Consider the following 19,289-nt stretch of genomic DNA (forward strand, 5'->3'; position numbering starts at 1 on the left):
CGAAGATAATAAAAAATGCCCTTTTCTTAAAAAAAAAGAAAAAAAGGGCATTTTTTGTCATGAAAAGAAAGAGGCTTTTTTATTGTTGTTTTTTTACACTGATAAGAGAATCCCACACCCATATGTGGCAACAAATGATGAAACTTTTGCTGTTGGAGGTACAGCTGGCTTCATTTGAGGGAGGTTCTGTTTGATAAATTTGAGCAATGAACCACATAAAACTTTTGTGCACCAGTAAACTCGGATGTGGTTTTAAATAGATTATCAAATACAGTACTTCACAACACAGTGGTGGCAATACATACCATATATTTATTTATACAATTATATTGAAGTAAGTTGTGGTATTTAACTGATAAATTGAGACACCATCATGTCACAAGCAATCTATGTGTCATTTATTGTGTTTTTATAGACACTTTTCCACATTTGTGTTTCAGCACTGACATCACAGTTAAAGGCAATATTGTGTTGGCTTGGCTTGTAAACATTTTTAAAGTGACTTTATCTATTACCTCACGATTAAAATCATACGTTGCATAACAAATACAGCAGAATATGAGTAGGAACTAGTTATTACGTTTTTTTTCTTTATTTTTTTATGATTCCTACAATGGTGACCTCATTCCTTCATGGCATGTATCTGACATATTTCAGATGAACACAGCTGTGATCAACCACACAGCCGTAAGTGATCATGAGGCTGCTGCACATTTTGAAGGGGGTGCCTAGAATATATGAGGATACAAGTTGATGTTTCTTATGATGAATCTCTGATTACCACTTCTTAAATGTCACCAGGCTTTCAAGTCACGCACTGTATTATTGTGATATGTCAGAAGGACAAAATGTGTCTCCACAAGTGGTTGTCAAAGTGTGAGAAAGGTACGTAGGTAGGTAGAAGGCTAGGTAGGTAAGGATGCCTCTTCTTAACATAAATATTTCTTTGTAATTTCTGTGAAGAAATTATGATAAAAAGGTATAGGTGAATAGTCATTATTGAATTACATCATACCTATTTCGAACACAGTCATTTATAAGTGTAATGCAGATACATTTAAAACATGCCTCAGTACGAAGTACTACAGTTACGATATCCTATATCCTAGACTTACTAGATATTTCAAACAAGCACGGAAAACATTCTGCTTTTTAGTCGATATGCATCACAACAGCTGTCAACAATATTTTTTATACTGTGAAAAACATTATGAACTCCAGAATGCAAAGAGGAAATTCTAACCGGCGGAGGAGCTGAGGAAGCGTCAGGGTTACAATGTAGTTTGAGCTTCATGAAGATGATTTTGAAAACCTCTGGTCTCCATGTGGATGTTTTGGTAGTAAACAAACCTCGCTTCACTCACAATGACCACAGACTGCTCTTCAATGGACATGAATAGATCTCTTTACGTTGACATTAATAATTGGATATCAATCTCCACTAAAACACATGTTATTTATGTCAAGCTTAGTTCTTAGATCTCTTAAAGAAAGACGTAAATATACATACCTGATATGATTTTGTTATATATATTTTTTTAATTAGATGTTTGCCAGACTGTCTGTCAGAGCTGACATGGAGACGCATGAGGATGTCATGGCAGGTGGAGTCAGGTGGTCCATGTCACCTCACGAGTCGTCTTGTCACATCTTGTCAACCTCCTTTAGCAGATGAGGAAGAAAGAATTGCAAACCAAGTGTTACAGAGCAGCTGGGGACCACTTGGGGCCTTCGAAATCCAACGTTTCAGAGGGCACAGAAATTAATATGAAGTCACAGTGACCTCTAATGATAATGTGAGTGTTTAAATTCATAGCTGTGTTTCTTCTCCTTTGTGTATCTTTCTCATTATTTACGTGATATGTGCACCAAGGAATGCCGTCTGAGTCGTTTCCACCTCTGCGGTCTTATCGCAGGTTTCATAGATTCCTCTTGTGAGTAAGACTGACGTAAGGGCTCACAGCAATTACTGTCGGCACTCGCTTTGCCACATGTCGGGCCATAGTAATTGCTGAGCACCATATCAAGCACATGGATACAAACCAGTCCCAACATGCACAGCGTGGTTCTCCAGGACTGAATTACTGGGCTCCTCCTCTGCGTGTCCTGGGCCCACTTCATTTCGATGAGGCCCATCAGTCTGCCCTTCCCTTGTGGTTGACTGGTGTGCCAATGAAGCAGATCTGTAAATGCTGGTTTTGCAGCTGAGTATATGAGGCAGTTGATGCATTGGTAAACACTTAGCACGTGGCAACAGATGGTGGTGTGGCGCTCCAAGGATCAGTGCGTGGTCTGCTGTGAGTTAATGGGGGTGTGTTACCAACTCAAATTAAGGTGTGCTTCATCTCCCCTTCCCTTTTGCTTCATCATAATATCATGAGCAGTCCATTTTTCATCTCTTGACTGTTCTGGATGTAATCATATCTCATTAACTATTTTACGTTTTGATCAGTGGGAGGCTGCCGTCTATTCAGAAGGACACCGTGTGTCATGATGTGGTCACAGCTAATTTGAAGACCATGTCAAAATAAATTAGCAGCACATAATGAAATGACGCCCAGATCGCAGCACCAAATCATAGCCAAATCTATGATGATACGCAGTGTGCCCTTTCTGCCTCCCAGAGAAGCACACCAACCTATCTTCCTTCGCCTCTATCTTTTTTATTGTGTCGTCATGGTGATGGGTTTTCGTCTTTGTGTCTAATTAAAGAGAGCGCTTTAGGTGTATCGACTATTTCAGATCACAGAAAACCTTTTCTTCCAATACTTGCTCCCTGGGTGCTGTAATCATCCAGGGATTGGGTGGGTGGAGAAGGGGGAAATCCTTCCCTCTGGTATATGTATCCCTCCTTCTTTTGAGGTATCTGTCTTCATCATCATCAATGTTACCTTACCAGAGGAATGCACAAAGCACTGTAAAACAATGTTTAAATAATCAAATGAAATCAGGACTGTTAATACATCTACATGCAGAGTAAAGTAGTAGTTCCCTACACTACACGACACCACTAGTTCACTACTTTCTAAATACACTGCCTGCCAAATTTGTGCAAAGTGGATTGATGAAGTTGGGTATGGCAGTAACTTTGATAATACAGTATCACTCACGATGGACATCTTTATACAAGAATAACATTATCCTGTAAGCATCCAGGGTGCCATTTGAGATACATAAAATTGATCTTCCAAAAGCTTGAGCCGTTCTAGTAAAATTTATGCGATAGAGAAAGCTAAAAAGCAATGGAGATGGATGTGAAATGTGGTCGTGTATTTTACCTGTATTCAGCTCCTCAACCAATCCAGTAGCTGTAGAACTGGTCTCTTGCTGTTCACTGCAATTTGGTTGATGAGTGTATAACAGCAAGGAGCCAGTTACACAGACATAATAAACAGTGGTCCTTAAAGGTACAACATGTAATATTTGAGTAATGCTACTATGTGCACTGGGTAGCAGAGTCACTACTCCTCGGAATTCCCTCAACAGTTTTAGGACTCAGTGTATTTTGCTGCTTCTTCTCTTCCTGGAATAAAAGCAGGAGAAGTGGTTTTGTGCACTCAGGACAACATGCTGTGGTACAAACTGTTAATACAGAATCAATATGTTAAGCTGTTTTTTGTTTGTTTTTTCAATCAAAACAATGCAATCAAAAGACTCATGGGTTTCCATTTGATCAAATCTTCCTACTAGAATTGGTCTTTTTTATTTTATTTCAGATTGATACAGTTTTCCATCTAAATACTATATTGAAACACTTTTTGTCACAACTCTTAGAAAATGATATTGTATACAGAGTTAGGGAACCACATATCCACCCCCCACCCCCACCCCCCACCTCAGGCTTCTGCACCATATCATCTACAAATAGTTAATTTTTAATTGGATGTGTGCATGTGCAGGTACTTGTATACGGACAGTTGTCACATGCTGCTATCTGTTTGAATTACTCATGATTTGCTGAAGCTTTGATGGTCAGTCCATTGTCATGTGATGGACCCTTTCATAAATAAACTCCGTGTGACCCTCACTGACAAACGAAGGCATCAGTAAACAAGTTTGTTTTTAGAAAGAGACACATCGCTGGAAGTGTTGGGAGAAATAAAATCAAATCCTAATTTATCCCCTGACCGTGTCAGCAATCAAAAATCAAGCTCTTAATTAAAACACATGGTTTCCATAGTTACCAGGAGAATAGGAAGTGATGAGCTTCTCAGTTTCTGCGCGGCTTTTCACGTCATGTTTTCCACGACTCCTCTCAGAAACATTATGTAACGCAGGAGCATTAATCATGATGGTGACATTTGCGGACAGTATCACCCTTTTTTCCAAAGTTGAGCTCATTTCCTAATTGGTTTTTTCAATACCTTGGACAGTCTCTTTATTCCATAGATATTTGGCGATAATTTTAGGCAACGACACAATCTGAGGTGCTGCGAGAGAAAAAGGCTTGAAGATGAGAGACGGAGGGTAACCGTGAGAGAAATGAACTTGCTATTGTTATGCAAATGTAAACACAGCCATAAGTGCCTCCAAACTACAGCATATAAAGGCTTTAGAATGGCAACAGAGGCCGTGGAAAGACTTCAAAGCTGCCTCGTTGTTTTGTCAGTGCATTATCTTAAACAAAGTGAGCCATCTTTGTTTGTCCTATAAGAACGGGGAGCAATCTTTAATGATTTACACCACACGGTTTTAAAAAAAGACATTTCTCTATTGTCTTTTCCCCCACTTGCTACACATAAAAACCCCTCAGCCTTATTGTAAACACAAGAGCTATTAGAGAATCCAAAAGCGATGTCTTGCCCATCAAGCTTGTTCTTTGAAAAATTTGCAAACAAATCAGGCCCAACAAAGCTGGAGGGTCCTTTACTTGACATGTGTGGATACTTAAAGCGCAGGACAATAATCTGGGCATCTAGAGCCAGGACGGGTCCATGGATCAGCTTCAGGTGACATTGTCTGACCTTGCATATTTGACACAGTTGATGGCCATTGTAATGGATTTGGCTAATCTGAGCTGATTGCATTCACTCCTCTTAGGGATGTTTTAATACACAGAGCTCTGGGTGTATCATTGGTGTGTCCTGTGTGTAAAACATTCACTCCCCCAAAAGCAGCTCTGCAAAAGTAGTGGAACAATGCCCTCTTGTGTTGACTCCTGCAGATGCAGGTCTTCCTCTCTTCATCTCACCAAGAGTGTGGTCCTTACTGTTATTGGCACTTAATGCATATTCACATTCACACCTCAGAAACTGTTTCATTCTTATCATGTGTGGGTTTTAAACGACAGTAAAGGCAGTCTGAGTCTGAATCAATATATAAGTTAACACCAAACACTAAACTTCTTTTTAGACATATGGACATATATACAGTTGTACACAATAAAGTGATTTTTAAGATGACAAAATGTTTGTAGAATAGAATAGAATAGAATAGAATAGAATAGAATAGAATAGAATAGAGGGAAATGCATTATTTTAAATCTGTTAAACTCAACTGAAATGTGTCTTTTTTGTTTTATTCGTGATAGTTTCAGCTCATAAGTCATGCACATACATTGTCTCAAAATGTAAGAAAAGAAAAGTGACGAGATTAAATTTTTTCATTCATTTTCCTAATGTAAGATCATAATCATTGCAAGTACATTTTTGTAAATGCTTGAAACGTCCAGGTTTTTTTTTTTTATGATTGTATGGATAACCGACAACATAATTAACTTTGAATTTACATTCTAGTTTTTCACTTGTGCCTGTAGTGGTCAGTCACATAACACAGACCGCTTCATGGATGAGAGAGCAGAACGGGTGGAAGTTTGACCCAATCTTCTGAAAATGCAGATTGAACTCAAGAAAAAAGCAAACCTGGAAAAATGTGACCAAAAGGCATGTAGAATGTACAACGCTTTAATGTTACAAGTTTATTTTATTCCCCAAGTGGCAGCATAGAGTGTCCAGTAAGCAGAGATGGAAAGTGTCAGACACATACCCTTATCAGTTCTCCGTCCAACAAACATTTGAAAAATAGCTGGGCTGGAAAAGTGATAAGGAGATGTGCTCAACAACAAATAGTCAGTGCAGCATTTTCTTTAGAAAATAAAATATAAAAGAACAAATAAAACCACAACAACTTGAGGCAGACCTTAGCGATGACTTACACATGCAAAGAAGAGCAAAAAAACCCACAAAAAGTCATTTAGTCTTTGTCTTATCATCAAAAATGGTCCTCCAAAGTGCTGAGCAAATGCATTCTATCCAGATTTTGAGATTAATAAACACAAATGTCCTTTAGCTGCTGCTCCATCACTTCATCATCGTGGTGAAAATGGCGTCCAGCTTCGCCGTCTCGTCCCTTAAACTCAGTGTCCATGTAGCGTTCGTCTGCAGCCGGCAGACAAAGTAACTTTGAGGACACGTCCTGTGTGCGGTTTTATGGCCCTTTGGCCCCACCTCATCCTGAGTGTCCTCCTGTCTCTAACTGGCTGAAAGCCAACACCCAATATCAAATAACTTTGCTTTAAAAACCATCATCAGCCAGATTCCTCCTAGGTTTTCTTCTAATTGTCACGATATACTACAATAAAGACAGAATGAGAGAATCTAATATTTACTATCTATTCTGAAGTTCCAGATCCATTTTGAACACATCAGTGTTGCCTTAATCACAACCTCTATATCACAATTTCTAAATATGGATTCCCTCTCCGATACTTAAAAATAAGAGCAAATTAACAGACACATATGTCTCACTTTACAATCTAGTTGATAAAATTCTGAACTTTGATCAATTCAGTATGCATCAATTCAGTGACAAAGAAAGTAAATAAAAAAGCAGAACTTAAATATTACTCTACCTCAAGAATTATTGTGAAATTGCATTTAAAAGCATAAACGTTTGTAGGTATATAAGTATACAATTAGAAGCTTTATAAGTTCCATTCTGTTATTAACTGACAGTAACTGTGGCTTTTTTTTTTCATTTGGCTTTTGAACGTTTACCTCATAATCTGTCAATGCGACACAATCTTTTGAAATCAGGTTCAGAAAGGATGATGGAACAAATATGTGACAATGCGTTGACCCCTTCTGATTGTTATCTATAGTCTCTCCTGGGGCACGCAGTTGGCAGAGGAAGGTCAGCAGACGTCTCTGTATGCTTTGGTGCCAGTTATCTCTGCCTAGTTCCTCCCCTGAGCGTGAAAAGTCCCGCGCAAATTAAACACGGCTGACTCGCTTTCTGATCCAGTTCCGGATTTCTTCTCCACACCAGCCGCCAGCAGCAGTCACACGGATGAGGGGAGATCTGCCAAGCATCTCCTCTGCAGTGCTGTGCTCTCCTCTGGGATTAGTAAAACTGCATTCCCACTGTCAGCAGCACCGGGGCCGTCGTATGAACACACAGACACCCACAATATAGTGCGCGCGCGCACACACACACACACACACACACACACACACACACACACACACACACACACACACACACACACACACACACACACACACACACACACACACACACACACACACACACACACACACACACACACACACACACACACACACACACACACACACATTCAATTCGGGCTAACTTACTCTAGATGCAGCTGTAATTAATGTTAATCTAATTCTAACCAAACTGTGACCCTAAAACGTGTCTTCACTTAGAAACATACTAATTCCCATAATGGGTCTTTCATTTTGGTATTTTGTAACTACAAACCTAACTATTACATATCAACAATCTTAATCTCACCATTACTCTAAATATAAAACATGTCATGTCATAATTTCTATGGAGACTGGATTTTTGTTACCACGAAAAACAACCGTTCCCTCACGTCAGACTCACGACAGTTAAAATTGGCCTCTCCCTTTTTTCCTCAGTAAGTCTTTAATTTATTTTTTTTCTTACTCACAAACCCTCAAACCCACACACGCCGGCAGATTTACAGCAAAATCCCTTCTCTGGTTTGTTCACTGAGATGCATTTACTTCTTGGACAGAGTGGGGATGCAAAATGTGTTTAAAGATGTGTTTTCATTGCAATGAGACAGCCAGCCACTCCCTCTTCAACATCCGCCCTCATGAGGATATTTCAGCTTGCACGGGTGAGAGGTCAGCATCAAACATACCGATTCTTGAAAACGGCAGCAACACAACATAAAATCTAATTTTCACTCATTTACTGCATAATAGTTCCTCACTATTTAACTTTCACCTCTTTCCTCGGTCTATCTGTACAGGTCACATCCCAGTGGAGGTTTTCCTGGAGTGACCTTGCCCCCCCTGCTGCATCCTCCTGGGTCGTGATTACCATTTGGTAAATAACAATACACGATTAACTGGAGACAGAGGGGGATTTCCACTGGGCTATTTTGTCTGCAAACAAACCAGGCACGCACAATTTAGCGGAGGCATGATAAGGCTTTTCCTGGGGAGACCAGGTAATTCCCACTAATGACACCCTGAGAGAGAGAGAGCGCGCGAGGAGCTTGGGGATAGGCTGGCTTGATGGGTAATGCAGGCTTGCATGTTGGAAATGGTGTTCGTGGTGAAACAAGCTGGCTCTCAGCCTCTCGAAGGACACAGTGCCACACTGAAATTAGGACCTCCACTCCTATAAACACGGTCTTGTTTGCATGTAATTCGACATATCACCTGTCTATGAGCTTTCCCTGCAGCAGCAGCTCATGCTCCAAAATAGAGTACAGTACAAATCCACGGCTCAAATTAATCTCCAGCAGAGGGCACCATGCATAATTTCTATTTATAGATGTTGACTAAGATATCTAAAGGGGATTAGAAGCTTCTAAAGGTTGCCTCGTCTTGTTTTCAGGGGTAAAGTCCTATTTTTCTGACGATGCACTAATAGGAGATGGTGCATTTATTTGATGGATTTTGTGTGGCGGCATTTCTACATTGCAATAGATGTCTTTTTTTCTAATCTTTTTTTCACAGGCTGTCACTGGAATGCCTTCACATGCGTGTGGTTGTGTTCAATTTGAAAGCATTTGATTTCCTGAATGTGCTACGCAAGTTGCTGTCTGATTCACATATCGCACATCTCTACAAAGGCGTTTGCCTAAACCATTTTGGCAGCACTAAACTTGACTCAGTTGCTATGGACACAGATGATGTTTTTCTTTTCTTTTTTTTTCCCACCTTTCTTTTTTCTGTCTGTGTCCATGACAACAAAATGGCTTTTACGGGAAATGTTATGCGTTTTAAGATGCCAGGAAGAGAGGAGGGGGTAATGTCTTCATTAGTTTCTCTATGCCAGGTCAATACCAGCCAGCGGTGCATTCAGATGTTCACGTTGGTATTTTTTTTTAATCTATAATTTTACCTGCATGTGCCACACAGAGACAGTCCCCTGAAATGTTGATGTCTTAGAATATATTTAAATGATTATGTTTAAATATTTAAATTAACAGTTTCGCTATAATCTGGCACATTTAGAATTTGCGTACAATTTGTATATGATTGTTCATTAATGTGTGTTGTCTCGATCAATCAATCAATCAATCAATCAATCAATCAATCAATCAATCAATCAATCAATCAATCAATCTTTGTGAAGATTATAATGTACTTATATTCATTAGGCTCAAAATGCATAGTTGATGGATAGTAGGTGGTTTGCACTCTGGTTTGTTGCTGTATGTGTTAAGCCTTCTGCATGGAGTTAGCATGTTGTCCTTGGGCATTTGTGGGATTATTCTGGTTTCATACCAAACTCCAAAGAGATTAATTTCATTTGAACTTGTTTCTTTTAAGAAATTGGGCAAGTGTGGAGTATGCTGTGGTGGGCTGTTGGTCTCTAGGTTATACTCTACTTTCCATCAAGCGTCAGCTGGGATCAGAAAAAAAAAAACGGTTTATAAAAAGGATGAATGTTTAGGTAGTTCTATGAGTTCTAAGTTAAGTCTATGTTTTAAAATGATGGCCTATGGCAAAAAGACAGACAATACAAAAAAAATCACAGTATGATTACATAAAACTATTTATTTAAAGAGCAGTAAATCCCTTTTTTTTAAAACCACCTTTCAAGTCAATACTGTTGACCATAAAGAGAACAGAAAAACAATCTCAGATTGTCTGTCAGTGTATCAGTCAAAGACAGTAACGTCCATCTGCACACATATTTGCAATCATATATAATCTAATATTTACAAGGACTTGAGTATAATGTTTTTATGTACAGAGAACTATTCATACAAATGCCAAACAATAATATGGGTAAGGGGTCTTATGATATACAATAGAGAATTGTTAACGTCACAATGACATGTATAGTGTGATTACACTTCTATTTAGGAAAGAATATAAAATGAAACTAAACCTTTGAACTTGATAAATAATGATTGCCCTCATTTCTGCATTTTATTAAAACTCTCAAAATGTTTATTATTTCATCGAAAACATTATCATTATTATTTTTATTATTAGTAGTATTAGTAGTATTAGTAGTATTAGTAGTATTAGTATTAGTATTAGTATTAGTATTAGTATTAGTATTATGTGGTGTTTATGTCAATGTTAAATGATACAAAACACACCAATTAAAGAGATTCACAGGTTAAATGTGTTGCCTCTTTCTCGAGCTGCTAGTTTCATATGACCACTAGGTGGTAGCGTTGAGTCAGCCATCACAAGGAAAAGGCCCTGTGATCACCAGGCGCATTATTAACACATGATGAGGCTGCACTTCTTGAGGGGAGCGAATGCAAGTTACTGCATGAATATTTAAGAGGGATAAAGGAAACAAAATGAGATGTACCATATTCAACACAGGTGGACGTCCAAGGTGATTGTGAAACAGACCAATCACTCAGCTCGGAAAACAGCAGCAAGTTATGTGGGTAGTTTCCTAGAATTTGCACCTGTTCAGTGCTGTGTGGTTTGACTCAGGTCCTGATTACACCTGATGCTACAAAGGTGTCTGACATTGCTTTATCTGAGGAAATAAAAACATGCGAGGTAAAGCAAAGGTCTTATGAGTAATGCTTTCACTTATATATCATTGGAGAACATGGGGGAAACAAGCTTGGCAAATGTACCCAATTAAACAGTTATCCAGTCCCAATCCTAAATATATTTACCTCTACAAAAATGAAATTAAAACAATCTATGTTAAGCAGGTTATTCATTAGTTTTACATTGTGCCCTCCTTGTTGGCTGGTTTGCTCAGTAATCACACTAACACAGCTCTCCTGCTACAATGGATTATGTGATTACAATGTGCATGTTTATGATATATGGGACTTGCTTCAGATTAACTGAGAAAATCATTTCAATGCAGTTCATAACCAACATGTTTTGTGTGTTTGAGCCACATTGAAACAACTTTGGTTCCACTAAAGTTGGGAAGAAACGTTCTTCATTGATGATTTTCAGGTTGCATAATTTTGTCACTAGAGTTTGATTTTGAAGTATTTTCTCCTCCTAAATGATCCTTTATCAGGTGACAGACTTATGACATCTGTCGAGATCGAATGTCTTGGAACACAAACACAGAGGGGGGAAGGTGGTGGATGGAGAAAGAGAGGCATTTCCACAACATACTGCAGTAAAAAGGGAGAGAAAGGGGGTATTAAAGATCACAACCTCAAATATCAACTCTGCACAGTGTTGCCAAGTCTTGTTGCTATGGAGATTGCATCCTACTGCAGGTGTGAGTAACGACAGAGGAAGTCAACTGTGCTTCCCTCTCTGCGTCTCTTTCTGCTCCTCTGTATTTTACATGGTCCTCACTGCATGTGTCGGCGCATGTGAGAATGTGTGTGTGTGTGTGTGTGTGTGTGTGTGTGTGTGTGTGTGTGTGCCTTTCCAACACAGACATGCTAATATACAGTCTTTGAAGATTAACCCTCAACTATATGCAAATATGCAAATGCAAGGCGCTTTTTTTTTTTACTTTCTGTGATCGGTGCATGAAGAAGCTCAGTAGCTCTCAGATCTCAACTTGTTTTCTCTGCTGCCACTGTGTCAGGGAGGTCTTTCAAGAGGCGACAATGGAGGATCTCTGGACTGTGCAAATGTAATTAGCCCCAAGGCAGGGTGTGCACAGTGTAGGCTCAAATAAATAGATGCATGCATCCAAATACTGCTCGGAGATCTCCAGTGAAACGAGAGGGCATTGGTTTGTGACAACAGCGCTGGGAGAGATCCAGACCAAAAACCCTAAAAAGATCTGACCCAGCAAGGTACAGAAGGACTGTTTCCAGAAATGCATGCCTGTTTTTTCCGGAGATGCTAAAGCACTTCTTAATAGAATATGAGTCAAACAAAAATCCACTGGGAGCTTTATGAATTTACTGTCTCTAAAAGCATATACCTGTTTGCAATGATGACTACAGTAACTCTTATTGCTGACCATGTTCTCACATTATTGCCACGGCTGTTTTGGAAACACACATTCTTACCGAAAGGTCTAATGACTCTGTTAAGATAAGAGAAATAATAGATTAGTTACAGTTGTATTAACACGTTATCTGAAATTAGGAAATGTAATATTAAAGCATTTTATTTGTCCCTCTATTGACATTTGAGTGTCAATATGATGAAATCGATATGTGATTTTTTTTTTTTTATTATTATTTATTGAGCACATGACAAATCCACATGTCTATAAATTATGTCAGGGATTTTCAAAGAGTAAAAGGCTGAGCCACTACTCACAGAAACTGAACCATATTGCGCATCCCACACATGTTTCATGTCAAACAAAGCGGTGTCCTGCACAAAGCACAAAATCAAAGATTCAATCATACTAGCCAAAGAAATAAAAAGCAACTTCTTTCATCATTCATTTTTGCTTCTACTCTGCGCAAACGTTTCAAAGCAAAAAGATTCTTTTTTACACTTTGACTTGTCCATTTCTATCAGATTTGGGGCAGTTGTTATGCACTGCAGGCGGCTACTGTTCAGCTTCCTTGTGGCTTTCTGGCTTTGAGTCTAACCGAGGCGGACTGAGAGAGGCTTATTAATCCCAGGGCTGCTGTTTCTCTCTGAAGGCCACATTCAGGGAGAGGAGAAGAAGAAAAAAAAAAAAAGTACTCACTGTGTGGCATAAATAGACTTCTAATGTTGACCGTCTAAATATACAGTACGGAGTGCAGATGTTAAGATCTGCATGCTTGATCCAGCATTGTTATTAATAGGGGCTGACATTTTCATGGTTCATAGCTCAATCACTCTGTGTAAGCCTTGGTGAGCCTGCACATTCGCATTAGGACACATAAAAGCTCCCCCAAGTGTCCAAAATTGTTCAGAACTGCATTCAGAACTGAAGATACAGAGAGAAAAAAAATAACCATCTGCATGATTACCAATGCTAAAATCAATCATGAAGAGAAGATAGGAAGAAGAGGAAGATGAAGATGAGGGAAGTATTCAATAAACTCCACGTTATGACTGGGATAAAATTGTTTGAAATAGTTGTCACTGTATTTGATAATATTCCACTGCGATCACAAATTGCTCTAAGAACAGAAGAAAAGGGGAGGCATACATGCGGTTCATGCAAATTTACGTTTGACTATGATTACAGTGTTACAGGAAGCAGGAAGCAGGAACATGCAAACCAGGTATCTGAAACTGGTCTGACCTTGAAAAAGAGTACATGTCAGGCTTTAGAGTGAAGAAATAAACAATTCATTACTAAGTTGCTTAGTCCAACTTCTTACAAAGTATTTGGTCCTGGACCAAAAGCAAAGCTCTTCTAAAACAGATCATAAATGTTTCCTGAAACATCTGGACACTGGTTGTTTTTAACAAAAGTCATTCAAGCTCAATGAAAATTAAACAATTCAAAGGTTCGATTCAAGATAATTGTTATTAATCATTTAGTCGTTCTATGATTTATACTCCGTTTATCCAAATTAGCGTTACAGGCATCAATACCCATCAACAATGGGTGAAAGGCAGAATACACTCTGGACCGGTCACCAGTCCTTCTCAGGGAACTCACACAGAGAAAAACAGTCACACACTCTCTTAGTCAGACATTTTTTCAACGTGTCTTGACTGTAGAAGATACACGGAGATTGTAAAAACACAAAAATGCACAAAAAAACACGACAAAGTTAAAGATGGTTGGTCAGATGTTTGTGCTTTATGTTGGTCACATGTGCAATTCAACCAGTCCTATACTGAAGGCAGTGCAACCGTATGCTTAAATCATCCCTCTCACTGAGCTGGGATATATTGTAGAATGATAGAAAAAAAAAAAGTTTCTAAAATACCTCTAAATATTGCAGGGGTTAGCAATTCCCATTGAAAAAAAGTTTGCTCTAATTGGTATTTCCCTTTTGTTTTTGCATTTTGTTCTTACTCTTTGCTCACCCATCATTTTAGATTGTGTTGTGCAAATCACAAGTGATTGTTTTTTTGACATGCACGCTCATTTTAATTTTTGCAACATTTGTGTGGCAAATGTAAAGTTCCAATTCAGTGCAAGTCCATTTGGAAAGTATTGGTGATTATTGTGTCTTCTCACATTTCTTGTGCCTCAAAGTATCAGGCCGGTTAAAGAGGAGCTTCAACTATGTGTTTCCATATGAACAGTCTGTGGTGAAAGTCAGGTAAGCTATTTAAAGACAGACAGATTCTTGTAGGGATCAATAAATTCCTTTTTTTTTGGGGTCTTTTCTTGTATTTTAGTCACAACCAAAGATTCACCTTCAAAATTCATCCTTTCATTTCACTGTTAATCTTGATGCATTCTCCAGGCAAGAAAGAAGAAGTGATACAGTGAGGAAGCGTTAAGGCATGTTTCATTCTGGGTGGACCAATTGCGCTGAAGGGCCTGTTGATGCACTACAGCAGCTGAGATAATAGAGTTTTTATCGAGAGCACTTGTCAACAGTCCGATAACCTTGCCCGGGCCTGGTGGGCACTGTGCTGTATAGTGTAAGCGATGGCACTCTGCCAGCGTCAGACCATTAAGACTCATTAGTTCCTATTGATAGCCCAGATGATAGGCACTCTGAAAGAAAGCAGCCAAGAAAAGGTCATCTGATGGATCTTAATTTGACCTCACTAACCCGTCGCTGATTGGCAGCATCTGTCATCCTCAGATTTAATTTATCAGTGATTGAGTGCTGCAGAGACTGTACTGGCCGGAGCAAGTGTGGACTGAAGCATGCATCAGCCACATTCCACGCCACAACTGTTTCCTGTGTCAATTTCTGAACAAAAGAAATATCATATACCCTGAGTTTCAGCTAATTGATATTTAAATCGATTGTTATTAATATTATTTGTTAAGAAGGGCTGGGCTATTAAGGTTTTCTCTTCAGTGTTTGAAAAGGAGTAACACAATTTAAAAACAGAGCCCAGGAAAACGAGTGTACTTGCCTAGAAGATTTCGCCTAATAATACCTTGCATGCTATTCGGCTTATATATAAGTTATTCAAATGTTATTGCTTGATAGACATACAGTTTACCATTATGCAGCTAAATATTTGCCGAGTATAAGAATGCATTTCCTTGTGGGGACCATGATTAAATTCAATGTTGAGACAATCCCCCCTTATTGTTGTGGAGCCATTCAACTGCTCGCATGTCTGTATAGAGCTCATTTTGAAAATCTTTGCTTGTCCTCAAGTGATGAGCAGCCAATGAGGCAGATATATATAGTGAACGCCAGAAGAAGTACAGAAGTAGATAACATTAATAATCCTCAGTCCGTGCAATGAGAGAGAAAACATGAGGAGGAATGGGCGTGTGAAATAAGAGAGGATGCTTCAAGGAAGAAGGGACTGATTATGTAATGGAAGGACTTGTTTACATGTCCCCTCTGAGTTCATATTAGCTGAAGGAAGACACCCTGCCTCTGCTTCTTGGGCTTTGCCACACTGCATTAATGTCTTTATTCATAGTGACTGGTAATTGGCCTACTTTGAGGCAAGTGTTTGTCTCTCATGTGGGGTTGTACAGTAAGAAAAAAGGGGTGGGTTTCACCAGACAGGATGAGAAAACACAAATGCAGCACTAAAATGACAATGACCCGTATTCAGAAGTAGAGCACTGGCCTTCTTGATGCATTTGTATGTTTATTTAGTTTTGACAGTATTGACGCTGTCTGGTAAGTTTACTTCAGGCCTCGCATATAACCCAATGTGATCTCAGTAACGCCAGAACAACAAAAATACAGCATAATAACCCATGAATAGCATCTGCACTTAGTTTCAGTCCAAGAAAGTACATTCTGAAAATGTTCGCATTGATTAACTTGTTTCATTAAACCAATTATCAACAGCCTAAAATGTCTTTAAAAGAAATTAAGTGCAATCAGAAATCCCATTTAATCTTGTGTTTATTCTTACAGAGGCTCAAATCCTGCCGCTTCCTTGACTGCACAGTTTCTGCTGTCTTCAACATGCACATTTACACAACTTGCCATGCATGACTTTCATGTTAATGCTATTTCGCCAGATCGGAGGTCGCTCACTTTCCTTGCTGCATTAGGAGCATTACTGTCATCTGCTGTTCAGCACTGGATCTCTGTGTTGTGACATGTCCCAGACATGAGTGGACAAATTAAGAATAAGTTTTTAGTCACTGTCTCCTTTGTGAATTTTAAACTGTGTGGGTCATAACAAGGGCCGGATCAGATGCTCTAGTTTTGGCTTGCTTGCCTTAGGTTGTACCTCCTCGTCTATATATTTTTTTCTCCACTTAATTTAGTTTTATCTTTATATTAAATGTGCTCTGAGCATGGCCAGTATCATGTGACAACGGAAAGGGGAAAACAATGAAAGGCACTTCCTCATAGAAATTTCATAAGTGAGGGAGCTAAACATGTTACTGCAATGCTACAAGGTCAGAAACTTCAATCGCTTTGTATATGAATGGAGAAGTAGAAAAGTTGAGAAAGATTTCACGTCATGTTCGATGGGCATCTGGTCGATTTTAGACAAAGTGAAGCCTTACAGGCAACCCTTCCTCTCACACTGAGCTCACATCCTGCCTCCTCCACCTGGACTGTCTCACATAAACCTCACTGTGCCCACCTTGCTATGAAATATTCTTGCATCCATGTGTTGATTATCGGAGCTGTATATGGGATAAGCCTGGCAGGACGTGCTGCCTTTAAAGCCTACAGAAGGTCATGACCTACACATGTCGCCTCGCAGGAAGGAAAAATGCATCCAGAGGGATTACACTGAATCTAGCAGGTCAAGGTCGACCCTTTAATTCATTTCCTGATTCAACACCTTGCATGGCACATTTATAAACAATGCAGGTGAAAGTGCAGAGGTGAAGTTTACGCTCCCTCATCATAAATAGTCACAAGCATCTAAAGATCACATTTCTGAGGGTCTCGTTCACGGGCCTTGCAGAAAACACAGTTAAACTCACTGTGACATGTGAGAAATTCAATTACAGACCTGCTGTGAATGCACTCCATGTAACCCAGGGAGATTGGTGGAAGCAACAGCCAGGTGGCGACCCTGTAGGCAGCAGTGAGCACAAATCACAATGGCCTGGGCTGCTGCCAAGAGCTGGGATTTTGCCATCACACAGCCCACCAACACTCCAGGAGCAGCTCATGGTCACTCATCACAGACACTCTCCACACGCGTCTCTCGCTCAGTGCACTCAGGTCGGCAGAAAGGGATTGCAATACACATTGTTGGCTGCTTTGCTCTATAATTCATGTCCTGCTCCAAGAATAGAGCACCCGAACAGTACGCACTGTTTCATCTGTGCCTGCAAAAATAGAAGCATGCATGTGAGGTTACAAGCTGCATATTTTCAGATATGACTGAAATTACTGGGATTTAGGGAGATATGAAGTAGGTTTATAGAATCCTTTATATGTGCATCATATTGGATAGAAGTATGGTGGATCTGTATGGCCATCCATGAATGGCACAAGTAGACATTGATGTAAAGATAAGTTGAAAAAAACAAACAAAAAAAACCATCACTTTGGCACCACATGAATTCTGCATGTGTGTGCGCTCAGACCTCCTGCATGTAGAAAGCTCCAGTGGCCCTGGGGGTATCCCACTGCATCTCTGTGCTGTTATGCAACTGTTGGGAGTTGAAATATGGCCCCAGCTATCTTCAATAAGGAGTCTGTGATACCAAAGTGTTTGATTTTAATATGTAGGTTGCCACACAATAAATTGTGTAAATTCAAGATTTAACATTGTGTTCCTGATCACATGCATCACTGTACATATAAGATGTTGTAGCTACTGTCTTGTGGGTCCAGTTTCTCCCACTCAACCTTCCACTCATGAGCTGTGAGTGGCAGGCTGGCTAACTGGCCCTGACACAAGAGAATCAGCCTGAGTTGAGAGGGAGCAGCCGTGGGAGCAATGCCTGCCTGCCACATTGGAGACTGTCAGCAATACATGTCGGCCTCTATTCCAGTTAAAGTCCAAAACCCAGTTGTACACTGTACAGCAACCCAGTCCGGCCTGTGAACTGTGAAAAGCAATGAGAAATGCATCATGTTTATATATATTTGACTACAGGAAACACGTGCAGAATCTTTACACTCTTAACCAAGACCACCGTCATTCACATAAATTGAGCGCTCATGCATTCGAGTATTCATTTTGTGGGCCACTCAAGGGTTCTTGAGAATCTGTAGTGGTCCCAAAAGTGCCTGTTAGTTGGTACAAGTGACACTCCAGTGTATGCTGAGAATATATGAGAACCCTAATCCACTATTACCTTCAAATAAGTTACTTTGTGATACTTTAAAAAAATACATCATTCATTGTCACTGTGTTTCTCCTCTGGGACTCCAGAGAGCTTGAGGAGAGGAGCAGCACCAGGTCAGACCCAGGGGTCAGGGGGATAAAATGTTAGTGCATGCTTTTACTTATCTGATCAGACAACTTAGTAATATTTTATACGGTGTAATGTGATGCAAGTTCTCTGAAAAGAGGGTCTTCCTCCACAATAAGTATTTTTTTTTTTTGTCTAACAATCGTGCAGGAGGCAGTTCCTACATTCCACAGCTGTGGAAACTCTTTCACACACTGACATGTAGAATTTGGTTCCCTCCTTTGAGGGAAGCTCAGCTTCTTATCCCAACATTACGGCATTGCAGATTTCCCCAACACCACTTTTTTTTGCTGTTTCTAAAAGAAAAAAAGAAAAAAAAAGGAGTGATTAGTATTTGTCATTTGAAAGGAGTATGGCGAATTAGAAGCCCGGTGGATCATGTAATTAGGACTAGCGCCTTTTCATTGGTAGCTCTTGGAAGGACGAGGACACTATAGCAGCATCCTCTGCTGAGCACTAACAGCACTTCGAGC

The sequence above is a fragment of the Lipophrys pholis genome (genome assembly GCF_963383615.2).
Source record: "Lipophrys pholis genome assembly, chromosome: 11".
In the NCBI taxonomy this organism is placed as follows: domain Eukaryota; kingdom Metazoa; phylum Chordata; class Actinopteri; order Blenniiformes; family Blenniidae; genus Lipophrys; species Lipophrys pholis.